The sequence below is a fragment of the Chrysochloris asiatica genome, unplaced genomic scaffold (assembly GCF_000296735.1).
Source record: "Chrysochloris asiatica unplaced genomic scaffold, ChrAsi1.0 scaffold00388, whole genome shotgun sequence".
Lineage (NCBI taxonomy): Eukaryota > Metazoa > Chordata > Mammalia > Afrosoricida > Chrysochloridae > Chrysochloris > Chrysochloris asiatica.
The window spans coordinates 114,443-123,055 of NW_006408906.1; positions in this window are offsets into that span (position 1 = coordinate 114,443).

Genomic DNA, 8,613 nt, shown 5'->3' on the forward strand with positions numbered 1-8,613 from the left:
TACAGATACCCAGCTTTTAAAGTGCTTTTTAACAGTTAAAAAAAAAAAGTCATTTAAATAGGTGAGAACTTTGTTTATGAGGAAAAACATTCTTCTATCCATAAGAATAGTCGCCAGTGAAAAATCGGGAACTGCACTTTCCTTATTCTCTAGATACATGTCCAAAGGATTTCATTTTTATTTTAAATATAAAAATAGGTTAATACTCCTCAGATTTAAATAACAATAGTTAAACCTGTCTGAGGACAAACCTTCAGAGGAAAAATGCCTCTCATCTTATTTAGATAATGCAGCAAAATCTTTCATTTCCATACAAAGTACTTTGTTTGAAGCCATCTGACTTCAGAATTTATTTTTTTATTACTCATAAATTATATTTTTAAAGAAAACTTAAATGACCTACAGATGATCTAGGCATAGGAAACAAATTAATGACAAATCACAGACCTTAAGTCTATCAATCTGATGCATCTTCACCAGCTACTGAAATTAGGGCAGGTTCTGAAACATCAAGTTTCAGACTATGGTATTTATATAAATTTTAATGAATAATAAGACAAACTGTGAAGATTGTGCAAATATGCAAACGAACACCATTTGACTCCTCAGAAACCCAGACACAATTCTTTCTTAGTTGTATGTATTCATGTATCACAGTAACGGCTTGGCAACCATGTGGGGACACTGTGATAGTCCATGAGTACATGTTTGTATTTGAGTAATTGCCATACTAAAAGCAGACCACTTCCTACAGGTTTGGGACCTTTTGTATAAGACTTTAAGATCTTGAACAGTTCAATAACATTTCTGGCATTTTTGTGGAAAATGTATACATATGCACATACATGGTCAGCTCTTACTCTATTATATATTTTGTTAAGTATTTTGTATGCATAATTGATTTACTGTTCACAGCAATTCTGTGAGGCAAGTCTAATTATTATTTTCATTTTAAAGACAGAAAATCTGAGGTTTAAATGAGTTGAGTTAAGGTCACCAAGGATCAAACTGCTGGTAAGTATAACTGTAGTTTGGATTCAAGCCTATCTGACCCCAAAACCAATGTTTTCAGTCATTAAAACTAGTTAGCATTGATTTCATTCCAACTTATGAGACCCCTTGTGAGTCAGAGTAGAACTGTGCTCCATAGGTTTCTTGTTAGTATTGCTATTTTGGTGAAAATATACATAGAAAAACATTCATTAATTCAACAATTTCTACACATACAATTCGATGACAGACACTGTTTACATTCTTCAAGTTGTAAAATAATTCTCCCTATCCTTTTCCAAATTTTCTGCCACCATTAATATAAACTTATTGTCTCCTAATCTTCTCATCAAATTTACTGAATTGCTGTTGCCAGTTTGATCACATACGGATAATTGTTTTAAAAAACCACAGTGCTCAAGGCATTCATTCATCTCTAATTAAGTTAAACAATGTTTTTATTAAGGAATCTTAATAGCACAGTAAAGAATCCTGGTGTGGCACTGAAGGATGATGCACTGGACCAAACTATCAGTTTGAACTGAAAGGTCAGTAGTTCAAACTCACCAGCCACTCCTCGGAAACCCTATACAGAATTGCTAAGAGTTGGTTGTTGTTGTTGTTGTTGTTGTTGTTAAGTGCTGTCGAGTTGGTAGTGAAATGCATTACAAGTTTGGCTGCTAATTGCAAGGTTAGAAGTTCAAATCTACCAAAGGTTCCACAAGAGAAAAATGAGATTTTCTGCTCCCATAAAGATTTACAGCTTTGGAAATCCCATACGGGGTCACGATGAGTTGGTGGTATACAACCATGACCACCACTGGCACAGTGGTTAAGCACTTGGCTGATAACCAAAAGCCAATAGTCCAAACTCATCAGCTGGACCATGGGAGAAAGATGTGGCAACTTGCTTCTGTAAATATTATGGCTGTAAAGAAACCCTGTGGGGAAATTCTGTTGTGTCCTGTTGGGATCAATTCAACAGCTACAAATTGAGTTTGTTTTTTATTGTTTGTTTTAAAGATGACTTCAAAATATAGTTTTAGTTTAAGGTGTAAAGATTATCACAGGGCAGTAAATTCAGGGAAAAGGGTCATTCAGCTTCAATGGATCCAGGATGCTTTGATTCTACAATAATTTTACATTATGTTTTATATTTTATCCCCTTTTGATTAAGAGTCTTCTATAGAATTTTGATGAAAACATTCCATGGCAAAGGAGGCAGTTGTTCATGGAAGCAATTAGATATGCATTTCAGGTCTTCCTTTTCTTTCTCTGCTGTTTCTGGCAAATAGAGACAAATTGTTGGATGGCCACTGTAAAACGTTTAAGACCCCAGACATTATGCAATGTGCTAGAAGTAGAACAGAAACATTAACACAATATTAGGCTAATTGAACAGATGAGTCATGAAACCATATCCCTGAATCACCACTCATCTGTCAGTTTGTCATACTGTGGTGGCCTGCATGTTGCTGTGATCCAGGAAGCTATGCCATGTGTATTTCAAGTACCAGCAGGGTTACCCACAGTGGACAGGTTTCAGTTGAGTTTTCAGATGAAGACAGACTAGGAAGAAGAAGAAATGGACTACTTCCAAATATTTAGTCACTGAAAACATTATAAATAGCAATGGAACACTGTCAGCACCAGAATATTAAATATTGAAACATGATGAAGTGCCATTGAGTCAGTACAGACTCATAGTGACTTCATGTACAACAGAATGAAACACTGCCTGGCCTATTGTTGCCACGCTTGAGCCCATTGATACTACCACTTTGCCAATCTATCGTGCTGGGGGTCTTCCTCTTTTCTCTGACCCTCCACCTTACCAAACATGATATCCTCCTCCAGTAACTGGTCCCTCCTGACAATATGCCTGAAATATGAGAGATGAAGTTTCTCTTGTACTCCTCATACTCCCATACTCCTTATACTCTTCATACGTCTCCAAGTAGCACTCTGGTTGTACTTCTTCCAACACAGATCAGTTTCTTCTTTTGGCAGCCTATGACAATTAACAATATTCTCCTCCAACACCATAACTCAAAAGCATCAGTTCTTCTACGGTCTTTCTTAGTCACTGGTCAGCTTTTGCATGCATATGAGGTTGTTGAAAATACCATGGGTCAGGCGCACCTTAGTCCTTAAGATGACATCTTCACCATTCAACATGATAAAGAGCACCAGAATATTGTTAGATAGTGTAGGAAGATGAATCCCTCAGGTTGGAAGGCACTCAAAATGCAACTGGGGAAGAGTTGACTCCTCAAAGTAGAGTTGACTGTGATGATGTGAATGGAATAAAGCCCTCAGGATATTCATTTGCTGATGGGACAAAACTTAAGATGATGAGAAATGGCTGTAAACATCCACTAATAATGGGAACATGGAATGTATGAAGTATGAATCTAAGAAAATTGGAAATTGTTAAAATAAAAATGGAACACATAAGCACCAATATCCAAGGCATTAGTGAGCTGAAATGGAATGGTATTGGCCATTTTGAATCTGAAAGTCACATGGTTTACTATGCTGGGAATGACAAATTGAGGAGGAATGGTATCACATTCATCATCAAAAAGAACATATCAAGATTTGTTCTGAAGTACAATGCTGTCTGTGATAGAATAATATCCATACACCTACAGGAAGACCAGTTAATACCACTATTATTCAAATTTATGGAACAACCATCAATTCCAGTGACAATGAATTTGAATAATTCTACCAACTTCTTCAGACTGAAATTAATCAAACAATAGCAAAAAGGTGGAGACAGCCTAAATTCTTAAGAATAGAAGAATGGTTAAACAAACTTTAGTATAAACATACAATGGAATTCTACATAACATTCAAGGATAACAATGAATCTGAGAAGCACCTGATAACACGGATGAACCTGAAGGATATTGTGTTGAATGTAATTAGTCAGTCACAAAAGGATAAATATTGTATGGAGCCACTGTTGTAAAAAGTCAAGGAAAGGTTTTTTTTTTTTTTTTAAATATATATATGATGTATGTATAAATATATAAAATGCATGTATGTACATATAAATGAAAAATTCTATGATGGTTACTAGGCATGGGAGTAAAGGAAAATTATTCACTAGCTAGAGGTTAGACACATGTTAATATGGTTGATGAGAATGACAATATACAACAAAATGGAAGCTGACAGGGAAAAGATGAAAGTAGCAGAAGACATGGGGAGGATCAAGTGGCAGATTATTCTAAGGTGTATATCTCCCTAATGTTATTGTTTCCATTATAGACCTGTCTATTCTTTGGCTGAAAATTAAGTCGTGAGGGTATTTCCAGATGTGAAGGATGACTAAGGGCCATAGTTTGAGAGGATTCTCTAGCCTCTATCCATCTAGTAAGCCTTGTCTTTGTTAGGATTTTTCAGTATTGTCACACATGTTTTCTAGTCTATCCATTAGATTCTAATGTTCCACCTTTTAGAGCATTTGGTAGTATTAGTTGGGTATATTACAGTTTTTCTGGTTTCAGGGCTGTGGAGACTGATATTCTTGTGGTCCATTAGTCTATTGGATTAATTGTTTCCATATGTCTCCAATTTTATTTCCTCTTCCTTACTGTGATCATGGAGTGACTAATACTTGCATTTTAGATGGCAACTTACAATCTTTTTAGACACCAGTTGCTACTCACCATCATGGTAAATGGAAAAAAGATTGAAGTTGTCAAATAACTCATGGAATCAGCAGTCAAGAGATCAAAGGACAAATTGCATTAGGCAAATCTGCTTTGTGCACAAGACCTTTTTAAAGTGTTGAAGAGCAAAGATGTCAGCTTGAGGGCTACATATCATATAAGGAGCTCTGGTAGCATAATAGTTGCAAGTCGGGCTGCTAACCTCAAGGTCAGCAGTTCAAAACTAAGAGCTGTTCTGAGGGAGAAAGATGAGGCTTTCTGCTCCCGTAAAGATTTGCAGCCTTGGAAACCCTATGCAGGATCACTATGAGTCAAAACCGACTCCACGACACACAACCACCATATATCATATAGAGGGATTCTTGGGTCATGTGGTGTTTCTATTTCCAACTCTTTAGGAAACAACATACCATTTTCCACAATGGTTGCACTATTTTACAGTCCCATTAGTGTATGAGGGTTCCAGCCTCTCCACACCCTCACCAGCATTTGTTTTCTGGTTTTGTTTGTTTGTTATAACTTTTCTAGTAATGCTATTGTGAGATGATATCTCATTGTTGATTTTATTTGCCAACTTTATATGAAAGAAAGGAAATTCTGGATAAGCAAAGGGCTATTAGACAAGATCAACAATGGAAGAGTCCTCACACTTCCTAATCTTAAAAACTGCTGGTACTGGTACACTGACAGGCACAGCTCAATGGAACAGCAGAAAACTCAGAAGTAAATCCATCCATCTATTGATAGCTCATCTTTAACAAAGGGCCTAAATTCAATTTGCATTCTGTCAATTCTTGGCGCCTTTTTCACCAATGCCTTTGGTATTGCTTGGACATCTTCCTTCAGTACTATCAGTTCTTGATCATTTGCTACCTCTTGAAATGATTGAACATTGACCAAATATTTTGGGTACAATGGCTCAGTATATTCCTTCCATATTCTTTTGAATTTTCTGGTGTCATTCAGTATTTTACCCATTTATGTACTTCAATGTTACTACACAAGGCTTGGAATTTTTCTTGAATTTTTTCAACTTGAGAAATGCTAAATGTGTTCTTCCCTTTTGGTTTTCTAATTCCAGGTTTTTGCACGGTTCATTGTAATACCTGACTTTGTATTCTCAAGCTGCTCTTTGAAATGTTATGTTTAGCTTTTTTCCCTGCATCATTTCTTTCAGTCACATTAGCATCTCTACACTCAAGGGCAAGTTTCAGAGTTTCTTTGGGCATCCACTTTGGTTTTTTCTTTTCCCTGTCTTTTTAATAAGCTTTTGCTCTTTTCATGTATGATGTTCTTGTTGTCATCCCACAACCCTTCTGGTCTTTGATCATTAGTGTCTAATGCATCAAATCTATTCTTAAAATTATGCTTAAATTAAGGTGAGACAATTCAGGTGAGGTGCTATAGGAGACTAGTGGTGGTGGTGTGACCTGGACTCATAGTGACCCTGCAGAGGGTTTCCAAGACTATAAACCTTTACAGGAGCAGAAAGCCTCATCTTTCTCCCTTGGAACAGTTGGTAGTTTTGAACTGCTGACATTGAGGTTAACAGCCTGATTCTGTGTAACCATTATGCTACCAGAACTCCTTTGCTTACTACAAAGTCTGCGGTACAACTCCACCACAGGCTACTTGGAAATCCTATAAAGTCACTATGATATAATCCTGTCACAAACAGCAATATACTTCAGGATGTATATTGAATGTTCCTTTTGCTGATGAATGTGATGCGATTCCTCTTCAGTTTATTCCCAGGATAGTAGACCAAATGATTTGCAAATTCAAAATACTCAATACCAGTCAATTTCAAATCTCTAATACTTAGGACATCAATCTTTAAGACTTCCAAATAATTTTTCACAACTTGTTTTCCTAGATTCATAATTTTTACAATTCATGTTTTGATTATTAACAGAATTTTGCAACTGTTTCTTCTCATTTAAGTTCTGCCACATCAATAAATGAAGATTTCAAAGGTTAACTCCATTCATGTCGTTAATTTAGGTCCACTCTACTTTGAGGAGGCAGCTTACCCCTAGTTATATTTTGAGTGCCTTATATCCTGAGGTGCTCATCTTCCAGAACTATATCTTGCAATATTCTGCTGCCATTAGTAAGTTTTTCAGTGTTTAACCATTCAGAAGAGGTCCGCCTCTCCTTCTTCCTATTCTATCTTAGCTCTGCTGAATCCTGTCCTATTTTGGGTCAATAGTAACTTGATTCAAGCTCATTCTTTTTTTTTTAAAGTTTCTTCCATCCTGTCAGAATATTTCTTTCCTTCCTGCTTTCCAAGATCTTATGGGTTTCTTCCGGACCCTGATACAGCAGGCTACTTATTCTGTGAACTGATTTCAGTACTCAGAGATCTTTCTCTTGTTATAATAAAGACCAAATCTCCTCTTGTTGACTGAACCTCAGTGTTTTCCTGGTGTTGTTGACTTTCTGAAGCATGGTCGGGGATACAACTACGTTGCTGTGTTCTTTGAAAGAGAACCACCCTCCTTTCCACCTCTTCAGTGATCATTTCAGTTAGTATCCTCAGTGCCTTTCCTTTTTCTTCAAAAGTGTGGGAATTTGGTTTTTAGGACACTATGTAGGCACTTCCTCAGTGATTTCTACACTTTTGATTTGGAAGGCAGATTCCAAAACTTGTGTGTATGTTTCAGTGATGCTTTCTTACACCTAAGGGTTTGTTTGTTTGTTTGTTTGTTTGTTTTTCTTAAGGTGAGTGGATTTGGTCCTAGAGAAGAGAGCAAAAAATCCCTCCTGCATTTATTACATGGCTTTCCTTTTTGTTGTTGTTGTTGTTTTCTTTTCCTTTTCCCAAAAGAGAGGCTTAGTTCTCCGGTAAGATTTTTTCTTAGCAAATACCTCAACTTCACTACTAGATAATCTGTTGTATACATCCTCCAAACTTTGTTTGTTGATATTTAAAGAGGAGTTTTTAGAAATTAAGGGGCAAGAGATAGGGGCAGGTATTCTTGTTCAAGGAAACCAGGCTTTCAGTATTGTTTTCTCTTAAATCAAACTTAAATATGATTTAACACTTAAAGCTGAAAATTCCTTTTTTCTAGGTATTATGGGATCTTCTCCTAAAGCAATGAAAACCATGATTCAATGCCTGAGAGACATAGGGATTTAAAAATATATGGTTACATTATTTTCAAAATCCTTTACATATATATCTACTTTAATGTTAACCACTGAGTAGATTTCTGTTTTCTGATCCTGAACTTTTATTACATTTTTATTTAACTATTCCAATGTGGTCTCACCAGAATTTGAACCAGATTATTAACTGGAAACAAAAAATATTCTTTCTCCCAGCCCAGGAGAGTGGTGGCATTAGAATTAAGAGAAAGAGAAGGCGATTCCAGGGAGAACAGAATTGGGGATATCCAGCTATATGGAAACCTTCTTCCAATCGCACCCTCAAAAGAGTTGGGATTAATGAAGGAGATAATTATGTCCAGAATAAGTTTAGTGTTTGACAATGTTTTTGTTAGTTTTCTGACTTCCAATGCTATTTTTGGTTCTACCTATATATTTTATTATCAAACATAAAATAAGTACTGTTACACAGTATATAATATAATTTTATGTTATTAAGTGCTATTGTGTTGGTCCTTATATAGGGATTCAGAAGAATGATTGGTGAGTCTGAATCACCACCTTGCAGTTAACAATCTAGTTCTTATCCCTACCATATATCCATAGCATATATAATACAATGCCATATTCTATTTCAACAATGTGACATTGTATCATAGAAGAGATTTCATATCAAGGTTTATCCATCATGCAGGCATTCTACAGAATTTAAAATCTTATCATGTTGCTAAGCCATGGACTACCAAAAGAACCAATAGATCTGTTTTGGAAGAAGTGCAGCCAGAATGCTCCTTGGAGGCCAGGATGGCTAAGCTTCGTCTCTCATACT